Source organism: Mirounga leonina, unplaced genomic scaffold (genome assembly GCF_011800145.1).
Source record: "Mirounga leonina isolate KUSES-001 unplaced genomic scaffold, KU_Mleo_1.0 Mir_376, whole genome shotgun sequence".
NCBI classification, from domain to species: Eukaryota; Metazoa; Chordata; class Mammalia; order Carnivora; family Phocidae; genus Mirounga; species Mirounga leonina.
Window position 1 is genome coordinate 7,357,803 of NW_023270718.1, and position 23,469 is coordinate 7,381,271.

At 40.9% G+C, this 23,469-nt stretch overlaps 1 long non-coding RNA gene across 1 annotated transcript in view; it reads right to left on the minus strand.

Annotated features, from left to right (window-relative positions):
- Nucleotides 1-6,028, minus strand: part of LOC117997946 — a 66,749-nt gene extending 60,721 nt beyond the window's left edge. The window contains exon 1 of the long non-coding RNA XR_004675931.1: nt 3,047-6,028. This is a non-coding gene — a long non-coding RNA (uncharacterized LOC117997946). The remainder of the gene's footprint in view (nt 1-3,046) is intronic.
- Nucleotides 6,029-23,469: the final 17,441 nt, after the last annotated feature.

A 23,469-nucleotide genomic window follows, 5' to 3' on the forward strand; every position in this document is an offset into this window, starting at 1 on the left:
AGTCATTTGAATAGACAAATTAACTCTTGAAAATTTGAATGTGCATCACTTCATCTATTTTATTTTTAAATATTTTATTTATTGGACAGAGAGACACAGCCAGAGAGGGAACACAAGCAGGGGGAGTGGGAGAGGGAGAAGCAGGCTTCCCGCAGAGCAGGGAGCCCGATGTGGGGCTCGATCCCAGGATCCTGGCATCATGACCCGAGCCGAAGGCAGACGCCCAACAACTGAGCCACCCAGGCGCCCCCACTTCATCTCTTTTTAAAAGATTTATTGAGAGAGAGCAAACGGGGAGGGGCCGATGGAGAGGGAATGAGAGTCTCAGACTCTGCACTGAGCTCAGAGCCCACACTGGGGGCTCAATCTCACCATCCTGAGATCTTGACCTTAGCCAAAATCAGAATCCCATGCTTAACCGAGTCACCCAGGTGGCCCATATCACTTTTTTTTTTTTTAAGATTTTATTTATTTGAGAGCGAGACAGCGAGAGCAGGAACACAGCATGGGGAGTGGGAGAGGGCGAGGGAGAAGCAGGCTTCCCGGCGAGCAGGGAGCCCGATACGGGGCTCGATCCCAGGACCCTGGGATCATGACCTGAGCTGAAGGCAGACGCTTAACGACTGAGCCACCCAGGTGCCCCATCTTTTTTTTTTTTAATAAAGATTTTATTTATTTATTTGAGAGAGAATGAGATAGAGAGCATGAGAGTGGGGAGGGTCAGAGGGAGAAGCAGACCCCCCGCCGAGCAGGGAGCCCGACGCGGGACTCGATCCCGGGACTCCAGGCTCATGACCTGAGCCGAAGGCAGTCGCTCAACCAACTGAGCCCCCCAGGCGCCCTGGAGCACTTTTCTGATGTAGCCTACATTTCTCTCCCGTTTGCAACGTAGGCTCAGGACCCAGTGTGACATCTTTTCCTATCTCCCCTCGCTCACCTTCACATATGTGCACAAGAAACTAACACGACTCCATCTCACTTCCGCAGATTTCACTCCCGGTAATGGCTCCCCACGAGTTTCCCACCAGGTGTTCCACACGAGCACGGAGGACTTGCGGCACACACTGCCCTTCTCAGGGACCAAACCTGCAGTCACGTGCTCCTCCCTTCACCTGCCCTGGTCTCCAGAGCACCAGCCTTGAATCCCAGCTCACCCAAGCCCAGACATCGAAGATCACCCTTCAAGCAAGCTGGAACCAGATCTACGACAGACCAGATCTCCCTTTGATGGGGTTATCACATTCAGAGTTTTTGATGCCCTCTCCCATCTCTGCCCTTCCTAGGGCCAAAACTTCACACGTGTGCAGAGAAAGAACACAGGTGAACCCCTCAAGGTCCTGAGTCAGGCACCTGCCGCAATGCAGAGGACACCAGAGCGGATGGGGAACAGGGATTGGCCATCCCTGATCACCCTGTGCAATATGAACACTTAAGGTGCCCATCAGTCCAACCTCTCCAGCAGACCTTCTGACACCCCTGGATACCTGTTTCAAACTTCGGGCCTAACACTGTGGGCACAGAGTCCTGAGCCCTGCATCCTCATATACCTGGAACATGTAGTAGATGCTCAATAAACATTCCTTTCATGAATGACCACATACTATTTATCCCAAATAGCCTTGCTCAGATACCACTGCCTTATCTAGTCCCTTCCCAACTTGCAGGGGATGAGCAGAAAATCTCATCTTTGTGGAAGCTGCTAGTAGTCTTCACTGGGAATGGCAGTATTCGTGTTGACATAGGATGGTTTGGTATGAGGGACTCAGGCGTGCTCTTCTGCTTTCTCTAGATTAGGGCTACTGGAAACAAAGCCTGGGAACAGCAACATCAATATCTGTTAGAAGTACACATTAATGGGCTTCGTCCACACCTAGGGATTCATGATATCTGAGTGTGGGTCCCCAGAGTCTATTTTTAATGGGAACCTCAACTGGTTTGTATATATATGAAATTTTGACAAGCAATGTTTAGAAAAGCTGGTCTCAGGTTTTGCTTCACATTGGGAACCCTGTGTAGTTTTTAGAACTACCATTCCCAATGTCCCAGCCCTAAAGATTCTGGCACTTTGTCCTTGATGGAGCCTAGTATTACTAGGTCTTAATGAAGTGGCCCAACTCATTCCACTGTGACACCAATGTAAACATTGAGGCTCTCAAGTACATCTTTTTTTCTTTTTAAGACTTATTCATTGGGCGCCTGGGTGGCTCAGTTGGTTAAGCGACTGCCTTCAGCTCCGGTCATGATCCTGGAGTCCCAGGATCGAGTCCCGCATCGGGCTCCCTGCTGTCAGCAGGGAATCTGCTTCTCCCTCTAACCCTCCCCCCTCATGTTCTATCTCATTCTCTCTCTCAAATAAATAAATAAAATCTTGAAAAAAAAAAAAAGACTTATTTATTTCAAAGGGGAGGAGCAGAGAGAGTCTTAAGTAGACTCCACAATGAGTGTGGAGCCCAACACAGAGCTTGATCCCAGACCTGGAGATCAAAATTGAGCGGAAACCAAGGGTCGGATGCCCAGCTGTCTGCACCCAGGCACCCCCTCAAGTACATTTCTGAGGACAGAGCACAGGGTCTAGTCAGTGAGAAAGCCTCCATGGAGAGAGCTGTTCTGCATAAGACTTGATAGGGGAGGGTCAGTCTACCCAACATTCCTGATTTTGTACCAGACTGTGTGTGTGTCTGGAGACCAGTGCACCCAAAAATTAGAGTAAATCACATTGGGGCCTCCACTTTGAAACTACCTAGGTGTACAGATTTTCACATGCTTCCACAAGCAATCAGAACACATACACTCTCACTGGCCATGGGGAGGCTTTTGGATTTCACTGTGAATGCCAGGGAAGACATTGGAAGAGAAGGTAAGCCCTTAGAGGATGTAGGAGCATGTGAAGAGAGAGAGGAGATGTCCCTCTGTGACCATCAGAGAATTAAACCTAAGCTTCCAGAATCATTCCATTCAAGCAGAGCATCCTAAGCCACATTTTAAGGTCAAGGTTTCTCCCCCCACCCCCCAGCCAATGTCATCTGCTTCATTCATTCCCACCTACCTGGGTGTGTGGCTACTGTCTTTCTCTTCATGTGCCGGGTTCTTTCCTTTTCCAAAGAAGTTGACCAGACACAGTCTAGAGAGAGCAAGCCCTGTTTATAAGAAAAAGAAACATGACTTGATGGAGAATGTACAAGTTCAAATCCAGTACTATGCTCAGTAAAGAGAGCATATTACAGAAGGATATAGAAAATTATTTCTTGAAACGCAATTCTCTAATGGCCTCTTTAGAATACTTAGGAAGCTTTTTCAATGTTAAGCTCCTTAACTCCGCTTACAAGCACTACTGAATCAAAAATAATAGATATCTGGGGTGCCTGGGTGGCTCAGTTGGTTGAGCGTCTGCCTTCAGCTCAGGTCATGATCCCGGAGTCCTGGGATCGAGCCTCGTATCGGGCTCCTTGCTCCACGAGAAGCCTGCTTCTCCCTCTCCCTCTGCCCCTGCTGCTCCCCCTACTTGTGCTCTCTTTGTCAAATAAATAAAATCTTAAAAAAAAAATAGAAATCTGATTTTAAGATGTGGGCAACAATATTCTATGCCATGTAGTTTCTAGAATTATCATAAATGTAGAGGGAAGGTTGCAGATAACCTCAGGGAAGGGAAATGTTCAAGCCAAGATAAAAACATCATCAATACTTCCTTACACCAACAAACGCCTGATTATTTCCTTGAAATGACGTCATTGGGCTGAGTTACACTATAGAATTTTAAGACATGTGAACATATAGTAATTATATACTTGTTTCCTTTTGCTAAAAATACAAAAATAAAGAAAATATCTGTGCCATTGTGCAGAATAAAACAAACTTAAAGGTCCAGAACTAATTTAGAACCTTTATTTGCAAAGACCAGGATCTCCAGTAAACAAAGGTGATAGCCTTCATTTTCTGGGGGGAATCTGGCAGAGAGACCCTGAACAAAGTGAACAAAGTTAACATCAGCTGTAATGAGAAAAATTGCAATTATGGGCCTGAAGCACATAGGGCTCATCACTGCTGTGATATTATTTACTAAAAAACAAAACAAACAAATAGGATTCCAATTGTGAAAATATAGCAGTTATAAAATTTCAAGCCACAGATTGCTCCCATGTCCTGTAATCTTTATTTCAAATAGTAAGTCTTTCTTTGAAGCAATCTAGACAGCAAGTTTCTCTTTTTCAGAACATTGACTTAGCCTGGGCCCAACAGCCATCTGGTTTGTTTGTTCATGTTTATCTAGTTTCCAAAGACTCAGACCACACCCAGACGGAACCTAAATATTGTATATTCTCCCCCTTCATTGGGGTCCTGAAACCCAACACATCCCCAAGTGAGAATCTTGGGTATCAACACATCCTCTTGTTGATCTGTCATAGTGGGAATATTTTCAATAGTACCAGGTCATGAATCCATGGTAGGAATTCTTCATGCTGCTAAATAAAAAGCCCAGTTGGAGAAAATGGAGAGACAGCCCCAGCAATGTAAGAGAGAAATATCCTAAAGAGTTCACTTTGACTGTCATTAAAAGGATAAATAGCAGTCCAAAACAAATTCGCTAGGAAGGACAAACAGAGGTAGAGAAGTATATATGCAAATTCTAAACACATGGCATTCGGGTAAGAAATGGGGACACTGCCCTGAGCTAAGTCAAGACAAAACTTACCTGAGAAGCAGCCATTTCTTCCTCTCCCTCCTGCTCTTGATTGTTTTCTCGGGTGAGCTTATAAAGAGAAATCACACCTGTAAGCCTTTAAAGGCCTCAATACGGCCTCTTCACCTGCTATCATCAGCTCAGGGGCAGAAGGATCTTGAAATGCACAAAAGGCCGCCCTCTCCTTTGTCACAGGAAAGGTTCAGAAAAAAGGAGCTCCTATGTGGACACTTGCGTGTGAGTTTGTCCCTCCCGGTTTCAGATGTCCTCCCCTCCCATAGAAAACCAAATCCTGCCACAGCACAGAGAACGTGGGCTGCACGGACCTGCCCCTTCCAATTGCAGACCAAACAGTCTGTTAGCTTCTCTTCACCAGAAAGCCGGACTCTGCTCTCACAAGTGTGTCTGCGAATCCTTGGGCTTCACCCTGGTCTACCCGAGAAGCACCTGAAGCGCATAGTTAAAGCAGCACTGATGTTCTCACCCTGACCAATAGACAGACTCTGGCAGAGGGCCCAGGTGATGGTGGTTCTTAAAACTCACCCTGGGATCTTTACTGTAAACCCAGGCTGATAAGCAATGATGCGCTTTCAAGTTTTAATGTGCACAGAAATCATTCAGTGTTCCAGGTCCCACAGAAGAAATGGTGATTCTGCAGGTTGGGAATGGGGTCTGAGAATTGGCATCTTTCCCAAGTACTTGTTAGTGCTGATGCTGTTCCTGGGGACCCTCGTTTAGTGGCGACACTAGAGAATGCAGGCACAGCGCACCTGAGCCCCCCACACCCACCATCTACGTCAACACAAACAACTCCTGGGGAGTTCCCAGGAAAGAGTTTACTTTTCACTGTTGTGAGTTTACTGTGGGTTCCCAGCAAAGACTACAATCACCATCCTGAAGGACCACATCTTACATAGCACTTTAAAGTATACAGAAAGAAAAAAAAAGGTTACAGAAAGAAGACTACTGAATGCACTGATGTCTAAGCAAGTCTCTATTTGGAAAACAACGTGTATATATCGATTACTGCAATGTTGATTGAGCACTGATTTTCTGTTCACAAGGAAGTTATGGGGTGCACTGTGTTGGCAACTTCACATATATGATGTGATTTCATCCCGATAACACCCTGTGAGCTGGGTAGGCACTAGGGGTCCTATAATAACCATGAAGATGTAGATCCTGGGCCCCACCTATCTGCCTCATCTTCTGTTTCCCTATTGATTAAAAAAAAAGTGTTCGTATACTATAGGAGTGAAATATGGAAGAACAGAAAAATACAGAAAGGAAGGGTAGATTAGTAGTTCTGAGAGTTTTTGTTGTGTTTACATTTTTTTAACAGGATAAATTTTTTTTTTTTAAGATTTTATTTATTTGAGAGCGAGAGAGAGCGAGCACAAGCAGGGGGAGCGGCAGGCAGAGGGAGAAGGAGACCCCCCACTGGTTTTCAGTGACGGGATGTCTCAGGTCCATGATGTTTCCTGTCTTTGTGCAATTCCATCTTTTTACAACTTGAAACCCTTTACTTCTCTACCTCTGAGGTGTCCTGCCCAATGGGCTTCTTAATTCATTGACTTGTTTTTCTTGTTCTCCTGAAGGCTGGCTCTCTGAATATTTCTTCCCTTTATCACAGAATCTGTCAGTTCTCACTTCTTTCTCCTCAGGCTTTTTACATGCCCTGAACAAATTTCACCATGAAATAATGACCTAGAGCTTTTGAGAAGGTTTGTGTTGGGGGTGGATCAGTTTTGATGCCCAAGATTCCTTTTGGAGTTGGCAGTCAGTTTCTGGATATCAAAGAGGACAGCCTGTCGTGCTTAGTGGATGGACATTGGATACTTGGGCTGCTCCGTGTAGACCGGGATTACAGAAACTGCACATGCAATCCAGATGGGGGTCAATGGCCCCAAAAAAGTGCAAAGTCCTGAAAAATGCAGAGTACTTACTTCTGCCAGAATTTAAGAAACTCATTAGAGGATGAACGAGAGCATTACTGAAGACTGAATACCAAATACAGGTGTTAATAGGGAATAGAATAAATCATTCCATAACCTGCAATCAATTCTTATCAACACTGCCTTTAAAATCATATGACAAACTTGATTTATTAAAGAATTAAATTTTTAAAAATAGAATCAACCTAGATATCTAAAAATTGGAGGTCTGTCAAATAATATATACTACATGCATTGAACTGAAGGCCAATTGTATATCGAGTAATTGTTCTGGGTCATTCATTATAAATGAGAGAAAAATGCTTCCAATTCAACTAGGAAACAACCTAGAACTTTGGCTTTGTGAGCAGATGTACAGTTTCAAGTATGCTTCCAACAGTTGTTACCAATGCAACATTTCTTCTTGGGCAAGTATTTCAAACACTTCTGAATGAGAAATAAGTTATATTCTTTACTATTACATATGCATTATGACTCCCTCCCTACAGAGACATACACTCAGATTTTCTAGCTGTCTAATTTTAAGTCTTTTGCAAATATAGAGATTTAGTTAAAAATACGCATGCTATTTTATGTGCATATTGTGTCATATAATGTGATGCAGTTTTCTCAACATTTGCGTGATCTATTTTAGAGATTTTCTTTAAAAAGATTTATTTGAGAGAGAGACAGAGTGCAACAGACAGACCATGAGCACGGGGAGGGGCAGGGGGAGAGGGAGAGCGACAAGCAGGCTCCCCATAAGCAGGGAGCCTGACGCAGGTCTCGATCTGAGGACCCTGGGATCATGACTTGAGTCAAAGGCAGACGCTTAACCAACTGAGCCACCCCGGCGCCCCTAGAGATGTTTTATTAGTAAAAATGGAGTTAGGACATACCTTAAAATATCCATGTAAGTATTTTCTTTTTTTTTTTTTTTTTTAAGATTTTATTTATTTGACAGAGACACAGCGAAAGAGGGAACACAAGCAGGGGGAGTGGGAGAGGGAGAAGCAGGCTTCCCGCGGAGCAGGGAGCCCGATGCGGGGCTTGATCCCAGGACCCTGGGACCATGACCTGAGCCGAAGGCAGACGCTTAACGACTGAGCCACCCAGGCGCCCCTTTGTAAGTATTTTCTTATTGATCACCTACGTCATTATTAATTTCCTCCATATAAAGAATGTTGTGATTTGTTTCAGACAAATTTGTATATATTGCATTGAGTTGTAGAATGTGAGCTGTAATTATTGCTTCAAAGGTGAATGAATTCAAAATTTTTGTAGATACTGGACAGGAGCTATTCCCCAAAGTTGCACTTATATCCTATTTTATACATAGTGTATGCTTTTCCTCCTGGCCTCACCAACACTCTTTATTACCACTCATTTTAATTTCATCTATCATGAGGCTAAAAGTGATGTCTCTGTATTTATTTGTATTCTACTTACTAGCTGTGAAATTTGAGCAATTTTCATTATTGAATATTCAAGTTATTCTATCAATTAATTTTTCCTATACTTAGAAAAATAAGCTTTAAATTGCAGAGGTATTTTTTGTCTTTTAATCCTGTTTAATAATTAAAGTATTTTCTCCACTAATTTTTATTTACTTATAATATCTAAGAAAATGTATATGCTCTTTATTATATTGTTATATATCTACCATAATTCTGATTTTGGGGGCGCCTGGGTGGCTCAGTCGTTCAGCGTCTGCCTTCGCTCAGGTCATGATCCCAGGGTTCTGGGATCGAGCCCCGCATCGGGCTCCCTGCTCAGCGGGGAGTCTGCTTCTCCCTCTCCCACTCCCCCTGCTTCTGTTCCCTCTCTCGCTCTGTCTCTCTCTGTCAAATAAATAAATAAAATCTTTAAAAAAAAAAATTCTGATTTTGTCTTTGGCTGAAGGCATGCACTAGTGCTTCCTTGAAAATGCTACATATTCTCATACATTTAGTCAAAATATTCTAAGATGATGTTTAACTCTTTTTAGAAATTATTTGTATTTTTTTCCATTTCAAATAGTTTATATTAAAGTTATATGCAAATAAATCCATACCACTCACTAGATAGTCTATTCTGGAGAACATAATAATTAACTGTATATTCCAAAGGTGCTTTTTCCTACTGACCTGCATCTGTTTCCAGCCTGTCTTCAGATTCTCCAGCTTCAACATCAGCTCTTCCCTAGCCCTCTAGCCTGCTGGACTTCCTTGCAGACATCAGACTTGCCATCTTTCACAAGTGGGTTAGCAAATTCATTAAAGAAATCTTTCCCTCTCTCTATATATGTAGAGATATAAAGAGAAATAGAGATCTATTTCTATTTATGATATGCCTGTATCTATTTCTGCATCTATAGGTCTATAGAAATATACTGAAGATACAAAAAGAGATACATAGATATCCATTCTATTGATTGTTTCCTTGGAGAAACCCAGATTTTAGCATCCATACATTTTCTTCATCCAACATCAAAGTGTTGAACATAACTCATACTAATAATTATATATAATGTGTAATTTGACAAAACTTCCTTCCCATGTGCTTCTTTTAAATTGTTTTTGTATCATCACAAAATTCAAAACACAGGAAAAAGTTAAATCCTAAATTCTCTTTGAACTCTTACACATGTATGTGTGTTTAATAGTTCAACTTATGTAGTCTTGATATAATACTAGGTCTTCTTATACAGGCATTTCTTATTTAGGGTTCTTTTTAAACAGCTTTATTTGCATAGAATTTACATGCTGTATAATTTACCCATTTAAAATGTACAAATGGTAGGTTTTTAACTGATTCACAATAGGTGCAAGCAAACCATACATAGTCAATTTTACATCGAATCACCTCTGAAAGAGACTTCATACTCTTTAACTATCACCATCCCCATCCTCTTATCCCTGAGGCTAGGAAACCACTAATCTGCTTATTTCACTTTTTATCACTCTCACTAAGATATAAGTAACATATAACATTATTTTAAGGTGCATTATGATTTATGTATATATTGCAAAACAGAGTTATCACCTCAGAGTTACAAGTTTTCATGTGATAAGAATTTTTTTTTAAATATTTTATTTATTTATTTGACAGAGAGAGAGAGAGAGAGAATGAGAGAGCACAAGCACAGGGAACAGCATAGGCAGAGGGAGAAGCAGGCTCCCCACCGAGCAGGGAGCCCGATACGGGGTTTGATCCCAGGACCCTGGGATCATGACCTGAGCTGAAGGCAGATGTGTAACTGACTGAGCCGCCCAGGTGCCCCTCATGTGATAAGAATTTTTAAGAGCTATTCTCTTAGCAACTTTCAAATGTATTAATTATATCTAGTACACATTGTACATACGTACCACATTATCTACTCATCTGACAATGGGCAAGGGATTTCCATTATTTTGGCTATTATGAATAATGTTTCATGTTTTTCACATATTTGTGAATTTTCTAGTTTTGAACTTGTAACTGACATCTAGTTTCATGCCATAGTGGTTGGACAAGATGCTTGGTATGATTTCAATTATAAATTTATTAAGACTTGTTTTGTGGCCCAGCATATACTCTATACTGGAGAATGCTCCATGTGCATGTGAGAAGAATGTGTTTTCAGATGTTGTTGGATGCAGTGTTGGACGTCTGTCTGCTTCATATCATTGAAGTCTGAGGTCCCCTTACTGATTTTCTGTCTGGATAATCTACCCATTATTGAAGGCACAGTATTGAAGTCCCCTTCTTTTTTTATTTTTTTTATTTTTATTTTTTTAAAAGATTTTATTTATTTATTCATGACAGACAGAGAGAGAGAGAGAGAGAGAGAGAGAGGCAGAGGGAGAAGCAGGCTCCCAAGGAGCAGGGAGCCCGATGCGGGACTCGATCCTGGGACCCTGGGATCATGACCTGAGCTGAAGGCAGACGCTTAACCATCTGAGCCACCCAGGCGCCCTTGAAGTCCCCTTCTAATGTATTAATGTCTCTTCCTCTGTTCTTGTCTGTTAATAGTTGCTAAATGTGTTAATAAGTGCTTTTATGTTGCGTGTGTGAATAATTATAAAAGTTATATCCGTTTGTCAAATTGACCCTTTTATTTTTTTAGGCAAAACAGGTTATATATATTTGAAAAAGTATAAAAGATTACTATAGATCAAACAAAATTTGTTAAAAGTGACTGCTATGTATTCAAATTTGAACGAAACAACACAACAATCCAATGCACAAAAAGATCATTATATAGCTCAAGGAGCAGAAAGCAATAAAAAGAAATGTCTTGTCAATACAGACACTACATGAATATACAAACCTACAGCTTTAATGTAACACAAACAAACCATAAGTACATGTGTTAGCTACCTTTCTCCAACATTAAGGGAATGAACGCTTTATATTTAATAAATGCATATATAATGTATACAACTGTTAGTCACATGTAAGCTATGCTAAAAACTTTGAATCAACTAGAATGTAAAGGTTTCTTATGGGAAGATGTACATTTCAGAAAAAACCCAGCTTGAACTAAATCCACTATCACAATTACGACAAAAGTGACCCGTACAAAGCCTATCATTTGCAACTGTATATAAAGAAATACTGCCCAGAAATAATATCAGAAATCTTACTGAAGGGCATTATGGTAACCTGCTTGAAAGTACAAGTAATTTGGGGCAGCTGGGTGACTTAGTCGTTAAGCGTCTGCCTTTGGCTCAGGTCATGATTCCAGGTCCTGGGATCGAGCCCCGCATCAGGCTCCCTGCTCGGCGGGAAGCCTGCTTCTCCCTCTCCTACTCTCCCTGCTTGTGTTCCCTCTCTCGCTGTGTCTCTCTCTGTCAAATAAATAAATAAAATCTTGAAAAAAAATGAAAGAAAGAAAGAAAGTACAAGTAATTTATTTAGGGATTTTAAATAGCAGGGCATCTGGGTGGCTCAGTCAGTTAAGCATCTGCCTTTAGCTCAGGTCATGATCACAGGGTCCTGGGATGGAGCCCTGTGTTGGGCACCCTGCTCTGCAGGGAGTCTGCCTCTGCCTCTCCCTCTCCCTCTGCCTGCCGCTCCCCCTGCTTGTGCTAACTCTGTCAAATTAAAAAAAAAAACTTTAAATAGCAAACAATGTAAATTAAATAACATGTGAAAAAAATATGCAATGTATAATACCAAGAGGTTGGACAACTGAATGCTGTGGAAAAGATTAGCCTGTACAAGTTAGTTTTGATAAACTATTGGCTACTTGTTACAGCAAATTGCCAAGATTTTCAATGCAACTGTATTTTCCCATACACATCAAAATCTGAAAGCAGTAGGTTTTCTCAAATTGTTATTCAGTGTTTTTTTCTTCCCCAACCCTCAAAACACAGAAAAAGGATTTTGAAAATCAACTACTTGTTCAGGGGATTTGTAAGATATCAATGTTCATAAACCTTAAGCAAGCCACAATTGAAGTATGTGGACAAACACCACCATTTATGGAAAAAAAGTGCTGGTTTTGAAAGAGGTTAAGTACTACACGTGTTACATAATCATACTATTCCTGTCCTTCCAAAACCAAAATGGGGGAAATCTTTTTAGCCATTCTGCCAAACACCACATAATTAAAAACACTGCACAAAGTGAGCCCTTTATTTTATTTATTTATTTTTTTTAGATTTTGAGAGAGAGAATGAGAGAGAGAGAGAGCACATGAGAGGGGGGAGGGTCAGAGGGAGAAGCAGGCTCCCCGCCGAGCAGGGAGCCCGATGCGGGACTCGATCCCGGGACTCCAGGATCATGACCTGAGCTGAAGGCAGTCGCTTAACCAACTGAGCCACCCAAGCGCCCCGAGCCCTTTATTTTAAATGACCTTTGCCATGTTTTACTACACTCTCTGGCCCCTGCTTGTGTTCCCTCTCCTGCTGTCAAATAAATAAAATCTTAAAAAAAGAAAGAAAAACTAATTTAAAATAACGCCCAACAAAGAAAAGTTCTGTGCCAGAGGAGTTCACTGGATTATTCCTACATATATATATGTAGGAATATATATATGTCTATTCCTACATATATATATATATATATATACACATACTTCAAATCTCCTCAAACATTTCCAAGGAGTAAAGACAAGGGAAATGGTAACACTCTCTGTGCACCAGCATTAACATGTTATCAAAGCCAAAGGGCTGATGCTATAAGACTACAAATTACTACCTGTGAGGAAGATTCATGCAAAATTGACAATAAAATAAAGCCAACTGAATCAAAAGCACACATTACCATTTTACAACATAATCAAGTGGGAATTCTTCCTGGAATTCAAGACTGTTTCAACATATAGGAATACTATCAATTTGAGACAGCACATTAGTATCAAAAATGGCACGATTAGGAGCACCGGGGTGGGGCGCCTGGGTGGCTCAGTTGGTTAAGTGACTGCCTTTGGCTCAGGTCATGATCCTGGAGTCCCGGGATCGAGTCCCGCATCGGGCTCCCTGCTCGGCGGGGAGTCTGCTTCTCCCTCTGACCCTCTCATGCTCTATCTCATTCTCTCTCTCAAATAAATAAATAAAATCTTTAGAGAAAAAAAAAAAAAAAAAAGGAGCACCGGGGTGGTTCAGTTGGGTAAGCATCTGACTCTTGATTTCAGCTCAGGTCATGATCTCGGGGTCGTGGGATGGAGCCCACGTTGGGCTCCATGCTCAGCAGAGAGTCTGAGATTCTCTCTCTCTCCCACTGCCCCCCCCCACCCCCCGTTTGGGAACTCCTCTTTCTCTCTCTAAAGTAAATAAATAAATGTTTTTAAAATGGCATGATAGGGACACATGGGTGGCTCAGTCAGTGAAGCGTCTGCCTTCCAGATCGTGACCTGAGCCAAAGGCAGACGCTTCACTGACTAAGCCAACTAGGTACCTCTCAACTTTTTCTTTCTTAACATTACACCACGGGGAAATAGAAAAAGAAGAAACTTAGCTGAAAATCAGTAGGAGGGAATACCAAAGAGAAATCAGAAATAAATAAAATATAAACCAGAATAAACAATAACACTGAAAGCAATGCCCAGTTTTACAAAACAACAAACAAAACTGGCCATGCTTTAATGACACTACCTAAGAAAAAAGGGAGAGAAGACTCAAAAACCAAAATGAGATATGGAAAAGAAAATGATACAACACATAACCACAGAAATTTATACTGTGATAACAGATTACTATAAACAATTATATACTAACAATTTAGATAAATTAGGGGAAAAAAAGATAATTCCTACAAATGCATAAGTTACCAAGTTTGAAAATATAAACCTTGAACCTAAGAAATAGCAAATCTTCTTAGACCAATTATAAAAATAAAAGTTGAATTTGGAATAAAGATCCTCCCAGTATATCGGGTGCCTGGGTGGCTCAGTTGGTTAGGCGACTGCCTTCGGCTCAGGTCATGATCCTGGAGTCTCAGGATCGAGTCCCGCATCGGGCTCCCTGCTCGGCGGGGAGTCTGCTTCTCCCTCTGACCCTCCCCTGTCTCATGCTCTCTATCTCATTATCTCTCTCAAATAAATAAATAAAATCTTAAAAAAAAAAAAAAAGATCCTCCCAGTATAAAAAAGCCCAAGACTACATGCCTTCATTGGTCAATTTGAATACTCAAAATAATAATAATAATAATAATAATAATAAATAAATAAAAGTAATAATGACAAATCTTAGAAATAGCAGAATAGAGGGAACACAATCAAATTCTATGAGGGCAGCATTATCCTGGTACCAAAGCAGGATAAAGACAATACAAGAAGAAAAATGTCTCTTTTGTCCCATATAAGTATTGTTACTCTGGCTTTCTTTTGACATCCATTTTCATTCCCTCTCGTTCAATCTGCAGGTTTCTTTAGGTTTAAAGTTAGTCTCTTACAGGGCTGCCTGAGTGGCTCAGTCGGTTCAACATCTAACTTCGGCTCAGGTCATGATCTTAGGATCCTGGGATTGAGCCCTGTGTTGGGCTCCCCACTCAGCGTGGAGTCTGCTTGTCCCTCTCCCTCAGCCCCTCATTCTGCGTATGCTCTAATAAATAAAGTCTTAAAAATAAAATAAAAATGAGGCTTCTGTATGCAGCATATAGATGGGTCTGGTTTTTTTTAATCCATTCAGACACCCTATGCGTCTTGATTGAATGAAAATGTACTATATACTCCCAAGTAATTATTGAGAGATACGTGTTTATTGCCATTTTATTCCTTGTTTTGTCACTGTTTCTGGAGATTCTCTCTGATGCTTTCTTGTCCATATCACTTTTGCTGTCTTATCTGCACTCAAGATTCTGCTTTAACATTCCTCATAGGGCTGGTTCACTGATCAAGCTAATTCTAGCCCTCCATGATGAATTTGATCAGCCACTCTTTTGTGCCACCTTTTCCTTTTCCTTCTTCCTGCCACCATGTCAAACATATTCTTGGAAATAGCTCCCTCTTTGACAAGTAATGCGGTAAAATCTGCTTTTGGTTGCAATGCTGGATTTCTTAGCTTGGACTCCAGTCAATCCATAGCCTTCAAAAATATCAAGTTTTCCCTGTACCTTACTAGTTCCCACTGTTTCACGGTACAGGAGCTCTTCTGTTTTTAACTCAGGCTTCCTCCTAAAGTCTGACTTTGCCTAATATGAGCATGGACATAAAAATCCATTGCACTTTCCAGTATTCCCCAAAGAATCCACTTATAGAGAGAAGCCTTAATGAGCTATGTGGCCATTATTACATACACTTTAACTGTGAGGGATTAGAGAGAGCCCACTGCAGGGGAAACAATTTAAGAAGCTCTCACGGAAATTACTGTTCTTCATGTGTCTTCTGGGCTGCTCAGCCTGTGAGGACTCCAGGATTCACTTCTGAACGCTGGGTTCCCACTGGGAACTCTCACCTCTCTGCCATGTCCTCCCCTTTCTCTAGTGTTGTGTTACAGATTAATTTGCTTTTGTAAGTTTATATCTTACTATGAATACATAGGATTACATTGATGTGCAGAGTAGGTTAGCTTGTGTTTACAGGCAACCTCTTAAAAAGTAGTTTAAGTGGGGCGCCTGGGTGGCTCAGTTGGTAAAGCGACTGCCTTCAGCTCAGGTCATGATCCTGGAGTCCCGGGATCGAGTCCCACATTGGGCTCCCTGCTCGGTGGGGAGTCTGCTTCTCCCTCTGACCCTACCCCCTCTTGTGCTCTCTCTCTCACTCTCTCTCTCAAGTAATAAATAAAATCTTTAAAAAAAAAAGTAATTTAAGTGATACATGCTTAGGTGTATCTGTATATCTAGTTTTCTTTCTTTTCTATTGAAGTATACTTGACATTCAATGTTACATTAGTTCAGGTGTACCACATAGTCATTTGACAACTCTCTAGGTTTTGCTATGCTCACCACAAGGGTAGCTACCATCTGTCAATATATGACACTGTTCCCATACCACTGACTTTATTTGCTATGCTGTACCCATTATCCCCATGACATATTAATTCCCTTACTAGAAGGTTGTACTTCCCATTCCCCTTTACCCATTTTGCCCATCCTCCCTCCCCATTCCACTCTGGTAGACAGCAGTTTGTTGTTTGTATTTATGGGTCTGTTTTTGCTTTTTTTTTGTTATTGTTCTCTCCCATTTGAGACAACGTGAATAGACCTAGAAAGGTATTGTGCTAAGTGAGATAAGTTGGGCAGAGAAAGACATATACCATATGATTTCACTTTTAGGTACAATCTAAAAAACAAAACACATGAACAAACAAAAGCACAAAAAGACCCATAAATATCTATTTTGATTTGAATAAGGTCCATGGATAGTCTCAAGAACTCCAAAAATTCCAAGATTCCACGCATTCTATAATGTAATAAGTTGGCTTGTAACAATATTCCAATGCTCGTTGGAGACAGAGGACTCTCAGATCAAAGTCCAAAGGATCTTGTGGCTCCTGACACAGCAAACACCATAAGCTTCTTCACCACACTAATTTCACTTGCCAGCTCCCCACCCCAAATCATACAGGTAGATGCCACACGTGTAGTGTGTATCACATCTTTGAAACCGTGTGCATAGGAAACCCCAATATCTTAAAGGAAAGCCTATCTACCTGAACTTTTGCCATGGAATGAGATATCTCTATTTTCCTGTACAGTAAACAAATCTGTGCTCTATCCAAGAGCAAGATACTATTGCTATATTCTAAAGCTTTTTTATACACAAACATCAATGGAAAGACAAGAAGAAAAACTTTCAGTACCTCCATCCATAAAACATGGAGAAACATAAACCCATAAAGAACCGTCTCCCAACGATATTGACCACTCAGTTTGACCTCAGCTTGGATCCTGCCTAATTTTCCCATGTGTACACCACCTCGTCAAATACTCCTTAATCTGACACAGGATCTGGGAGAAAATCTATTCAATTTACATCATGCACTGTTAAGACTATGATCCACAGGATACAATACAGAACAATCGCATGAGCTGTAACATTCACTTCTCAATGTCCCTATAGGTCTTGCATTTGAACACGTAAGGAAATCCCAATACTCAAGAGAATCTACCTTAAATTTCTGTAGTGAGCTTTCTAAGGGGGAGGGGTGAAGAAACAACTGTGCAAAAGCATACAATTTAGATGTATCTGAAAAGATGAGACGATTTTATATTTCTTACCCAGGAAGAGTAAGCCCTGGGTATAGTGGAATCATGGCTCATTACAGTAAAAAGGCTGAGGATTGGGAATCACACAGGAATAAGGGCAGAGGTGTTCGGGAACCGTCAATGGGAATATTAACAACAGCAATGTAGATATAAAAGATGCAGGAGATGGGGCACCTGGGTGGCTCAGTTGTTAGGCGTCTGCCTTCAGCTCAGGTCATGATCTCAGGGTCCTGGGATCGAGCCCCGCATCGGGCTCCCTGCTCAGCGGGAAGCCTGCTTCTCCCTCTCCCACTCCCCCTGCTTGTGTTCCTGTTCTCGCTGTCTCTCTCTCTCTCAAATAAATAAAATCTTAAAAAAAAAAAAAGATGCATGAGATTGAATCAAATGGAACAGAAGTGCCACAATGACAAAAATACTTTGGGTGGCTCTGAAGTTAGGTGAAGATCTGGAGGAAATGCTGATCTTATGAATACACTTGACCTACTGCTTATGCCTCTACTGGATGAAAATCAAGGACCCACTGGTGTAGATCATGAGCTCACAACATGATTTCAAGGAATAGTAACAATGCTGGATATAGCAAATGTGTAATTTTCTTCTGATAACCACAACAGTATCCAGAATAGGTTTTCCTTCATGATTTATTTGGCAGTGACATACGGAGGAAAATGAAAAGCTCGTGTACTTGGAAGCTTTACTTTAGCTCCTTCCAAGCAGCGTACATATGACTAATCTTAATGGTCTAGAAGACACCCAAGTCCCACACTGCACTGCAATGGACACATCCCTGGTCACTCTGTGAAGATACCGAAGAAGTCTACATCCGAGATCATGACAGAAATCTCTTCACCCAAAAGCTGTCACTCTTGGTGGGACTCCTTTGGAGACAATGGCCAATGAGTTGACTATACTCATGTTTGGAAGTACAATCTGTAGAACTTAACCTATGCCCAGTGATGTAAAGAGAGAGAGAGAATGGGAAAAACAGCTACCAGTTTGCCAAGATTCCAGCTACAGTCTATGACAAGTACATTATTGCTATTGCCCAGCCCTAGAAGACATTCTGCTATGGGAATATAGGAATAATCATTCATAGAGCAGCTGGATGGCTCAGTTGGTAGTGCGTGTGACTCTTGATCTCAAAGTTTTAAGGTTAAGCCCAGTGTTGATTAGAGAGATTACTTAAAAACAAAATCTTTTTTTTTTTTTAAAGATTTTATTTTTATTTATTTGACAGAGAGAGACACAGCGAGAGAGGGAACACAAACGGGGAGTGGGAGAGGGAGAAGCAGACTCCCTGCCGAGCAGGGAGCCCGATGCGGGACTCGATCCCGGGACTCCAGGATCATGACCTGAGCCGAAGGCAGTCGCTTAACCAACTGAGCCACCCAGGCGCCCCTTAAAAACAAAATCTTAAACAGAAAACCTCAGTCACTACACAAACCACAGAAGACATTGTTTAATACATTTCTGAGCAAAACTGTAAGATAATTAATGATGTTATTATAAAACATAAATGATTGTATTTCTGTGGTCTTGGTATAAGAGAGTATTTCTAAAAGTGGTAAAAAGACACTACCTTGGGATGTCTGGGTGGCTCAGTTGATTAAGTGTCTACCTTCAGCTCAGCTCATGATCCTAGGGCCTTGGGATCCAGCCCTGGATCGGGATCCTTGCCTGACAGGGAGCCTGCTTCTCCCTCTGCCTGCCACTCCCCCTGCTTGTTCTCTCTCTCTCTCCCTCTGACAAATAAATATTTAAAAAAAAAAAAATTTTATCATTTAGAGAAAGAGCATGCGAGAGCATAGCAGGGGAGGGCCAGAGGCGTAGAGAGAGAGAGAATCCCTAGCAGACTCTGCTGAGCATTGAGCCCAACGTGGGGCTCTTCCCAAGACCCCGAGATGATGATCTGAGTCGAAATGAAGAGATGGATGCTTAACTGACTAAGCCACCCAGGCACACCTCTCTATCCTACTTTAATGAAAATAATGATTCCCTGAACACTTACTTCACCATGATTTAGATCACTCTTATACTTCAACCACAAATGGCATCTCCATGTGGACCTTCCTCGTACACTATACACCACAGCCTCCTTAATCTTCTATGCAAAATGGCATGAATGAATTCCCCATCATACAAGAGCCCCTCAGGTCTGAGACAGCAACGATCAAATCACTTTGCATGCATACAAGCAATAAAGACACAGCATGAGATTATTTAAGAGTAAAATAGTATTTGCCATGTAAAAAATCTCAAATATGGTTAAAAGAAAAAAAAGAGACACACTATTATCCCTCCCCAGACATTCATCCTCCCTCGATCCTTTCAGGCATATTAACAAATGCAGTTGAGGGGTGCCTGGGTGGCTCAGTCGTTAGGTGTCTGCCTTCAGCTCAGGTCATGATCCCGGGGTCCTGGGATCGAGCCCCACATCGGGCTCCCTGTTCGGCGGGAGGCCTGCTTCTCCCTCTCCCACTCCCCCTGCTTGTGTTCCCTCTCTCGCTGTGTCTCTCTCTGTCAAATAAATAAATAAAATCTTTTAAAAAAAAGAAAAAAAACAAATGCAGTTGACAAATGAATAACATGGGTTCAAATGACCTGGGTCCACTTATATACAGATTTTTTTGTTGTTGTTGATATACTGTGCAGTATTGTAAAAATGTTTTGTTTATTATGATTTCCTTAATATTGACTCTTCTTAAGCTTACTTTATTATAACAATACCGTGTAAAATACAGATAACATGCTAAGAATGGGATATTGACTGTTTATGTTTTAGGTAAGGCTTCTGGTCAACAATAGGCTATTTTCATGGAAAAGTAGGTATGATTTTACTTCTGGGGACCCAAAAGTGAAAAGCAGATTTTCAATTGTGGCAGAGTTGACACCCCTAATATCTGCATTGTCCAAAGCTAAAATGTAATTGATTTAAGTGAATGTTGGATTTTTCTCCATAGTAAATACCCTAATTTAGAATCATGTCTGGAAAATGAGATTGACTTATTGCTTTCTGCTATGAATTCTGATTTTATATAAATTTCATTCCATTACATAGTTTGCCAATTGTTCACATCTTTAATGTTTTTATCCTTCATGAAGACTTTTTTCTGAAGTATATATTAAAAACATAAGTTTTTCACCAATCATTACATTTCTGGAATTTCGATCCTGTATGCTTTCTCTGAAGTTGAGGAAGAGTAAGTTCCATGTGAAGACTTTGCCAACATTCTTGACATTTGTACAGTATCTTCACAGGATGTATTATCTCATGTTGAAGAGTTTTGATTATGAAATAAAAGCTTTGCCACATTTTTTACATTTTTAGGGTTTCTGTCATCATGCACTCTCTGATGTTTAGAAAGTTCTGTTTAAAGGCTTTGCCACATTTTTTTTTCATTTTTTACATTTGTCAGCCTTCTTACCAGTATGTCTTACCTTATGTTGATAAATTTTGAGTGGTAGTCAAAGGCTTTGCCACATTGTTTACATTTGTAAGATTTCTTTTTTTCTTTTTATTTATTTCTTTTTATTTATTTCTTTTTATTTATTAGAGCGTGAGCAGGAGAGAAACAGCATGAGAGGGGAGAGGGTCAGAGGGAGAAGCAGGCTTCCCGCTGAGCCGGGAGCCCGATGTGGGACTCGATCCCAGGACCCTGGGATCATGACCCAAGCTGAAGGCAGTCGCTTAAATAACTGAGCCACCCAGGCGCCCCTACATTTGTAAGATTTCTTTCCAATATGAAATCTCTGCTGTTGACCAAGTTTTGAAGATCACTTAAAAGGATTGCCAGAGTTACATTTGGAACTCTTCTCTCCCGTGAGGATACAATGGTGTACAACAAGATTTGAGTTTTCATAAAAGACTTTCCCACATGTATTACTCTTATACTAGTTCTCTGGAAACTGAGTTCCTTGAGGCTTATAGAATTTGACCCTTGATTAATGTTTTTCCAAGATTCATTCCATTGATACATTCCATCTCCATTATAAACACCTCAGTAATTATGGAAGCTAGAAAGGCCTATAGTGAGGACTCCAAGTGCAGAACACATAACATAAAAAAAAAACTTGCTCTAAGTTATGTATTATGGATAACTATGGAACAGTGATGTTTCCATAAAGACCCCCCCCATGTTTATCAAAATTAGAGACATTGGAAAAGGATGGATTATGTGTTGGTTGAAGAATAATGAACCTTCTGAAAAGGACTTCTCAAATCAATCACATTTCGAATTTTTATCTTCCTTTTTCAATGTCTAACTTTCAGAGATGTTTCTGTGCATGACTAATCCAAATTTATATTTGAAATGGTTTGAATGATTATTTTCAGCATGAACTAGGGGGATTTTCTAGAATTTACAAATGCCCTTTCAGAGAATATGTATGTATAAAAATGGATTTGGGTCCTTGGGTCAAAAACATTGTTCTGCAAATATAACTTGACTTAAGGTGGGGTTTTCTCCCCCACCCCCCACTGAATGTTTTATATCCTTGATCTTTTCTGGCAAGAGGGATTTCATTATGGGTAATTGTCCCAGTTTGGTTTTATCCGTCATAACATCCTTCCTGCCCTTCCCTCCCCTCATCACATTCATAGTCATTCATAAGTATAAATACTCAGGGCCACAGCTTCCATATCTTCCCATATCACAATCTTCTTTGCCTGTCTTTGCTAACAGGCCTAGGGGATTATGGAAAGACACAATTAAAAGATACAAAAAAAGTTATCCCACTCACTATGTTCACATGCATATACATTAAAATGCTAATATGCCCCATTAATACCTATCATAGGGCATCAGCAATTGAGGAATTGGAAGCCCTTGGACTTTGCTCTTCCATGGAGACAAAAATGGACAAAATAACCTTTTAGGGTGCTCCAGAAGCCAGATAGGAGAACACAGCACACCCAGCAAGTACAAATGCAGAAGGGCCACATCAAAGAGACAAGGGAAGTTTGTGACACTTGCCCACTGCAGCAGCTCACCCTCCCTGACACTCCATGGCAACACTGTGAGAAAACTCTTCCAAATGAGTGACCTGTGTATTCAATGATCAGACTTCTTAGCAGCTGCCTGAGGAACTTGTTTCTGTCGTTAATGACATGGAGAAAAGAGGGAATGAGAGTACCCTTTGGAAGCAGTGTGGTAGCTACTCAGACAAAGGGTGAGTATTTGTTCAAACAATGGACAGATAATAAAGCTGAGGGGACACAAAGAGAGGAAGGTATCACGGGCTGTAAAGAAGTAACTGCACTTTTGTAACCTGGGAAATTACAAAAACTTAGACATGACAAATGCCCAGAATATGTGTGACACATGCCATAATTACTATTATCTGTGTTCTTTTCTACAAAGCAAGTCCATAAAACTGGGCCCAGAGGCTTTCTTTTTTTTTTAATTCCGAAATGTCAATAAAAGATCACAAGCGAACAAAAGAAATAGAAAAATGTGTTCCAATCACAAGAACAAAATAAATCCCACAAACTGACCCTCAATTAATAAAGCACTCTTACTTGCATGACAAAGAATTCATCATCATAAAGACGTGCATGGAGAAAGGAAGAGAAAACAGATATGTAACTAAATGATATCAGAAAACTGGGCATGACCAAAATGTAAACCCAAAGAGACAAAGTATAACAATCAACCAACCAGGAATTGGGAGCTGAAGAATACAATGACTGAATTTAAAAACACACCAATGGGTCACCCACAGACTTGCTCAAGCAGAAGAAAGAGTCAGACAATCTAAAGACCCCTTGTTTTAAACTGTCTGCTAAGAAGATGAAAGAAAAATGTGGAAAAGGACACGGTCTGGGGACTCATGGGACACCAATAAGTGGACCGAAATGTACACTAAGGGGACATCATAAGGAGGGGAGAGTGAAAGGGGGCAGAGGGTTGACATGAAGAACTAAAGGCTTCTACTTCACACATATGTGGAAAGAAGAGACAAATTCAACAATATCAGTAAATTCATAGTAGGATAAATGTCAAGACATGAACACAGTCACACATTATAATTAACCTATCAAAAATCAGAGGTGAGGGGCATCTGGGTGGCTCAGTCGGTTAAGCGTCTGCCTTCGGCTCAGGTCATGATCCTGGAGTCCCGGGATCGAGTCCCGCATCGGGCTCCCTGCTCAGCCGGGGGTCTGCTTCTCCCTCTGACCCTCACCCCTCTCATGCTCTCTCTCTCATTCTTTCTCTCAAATAAATAAATAAAATCTTAAAAAAA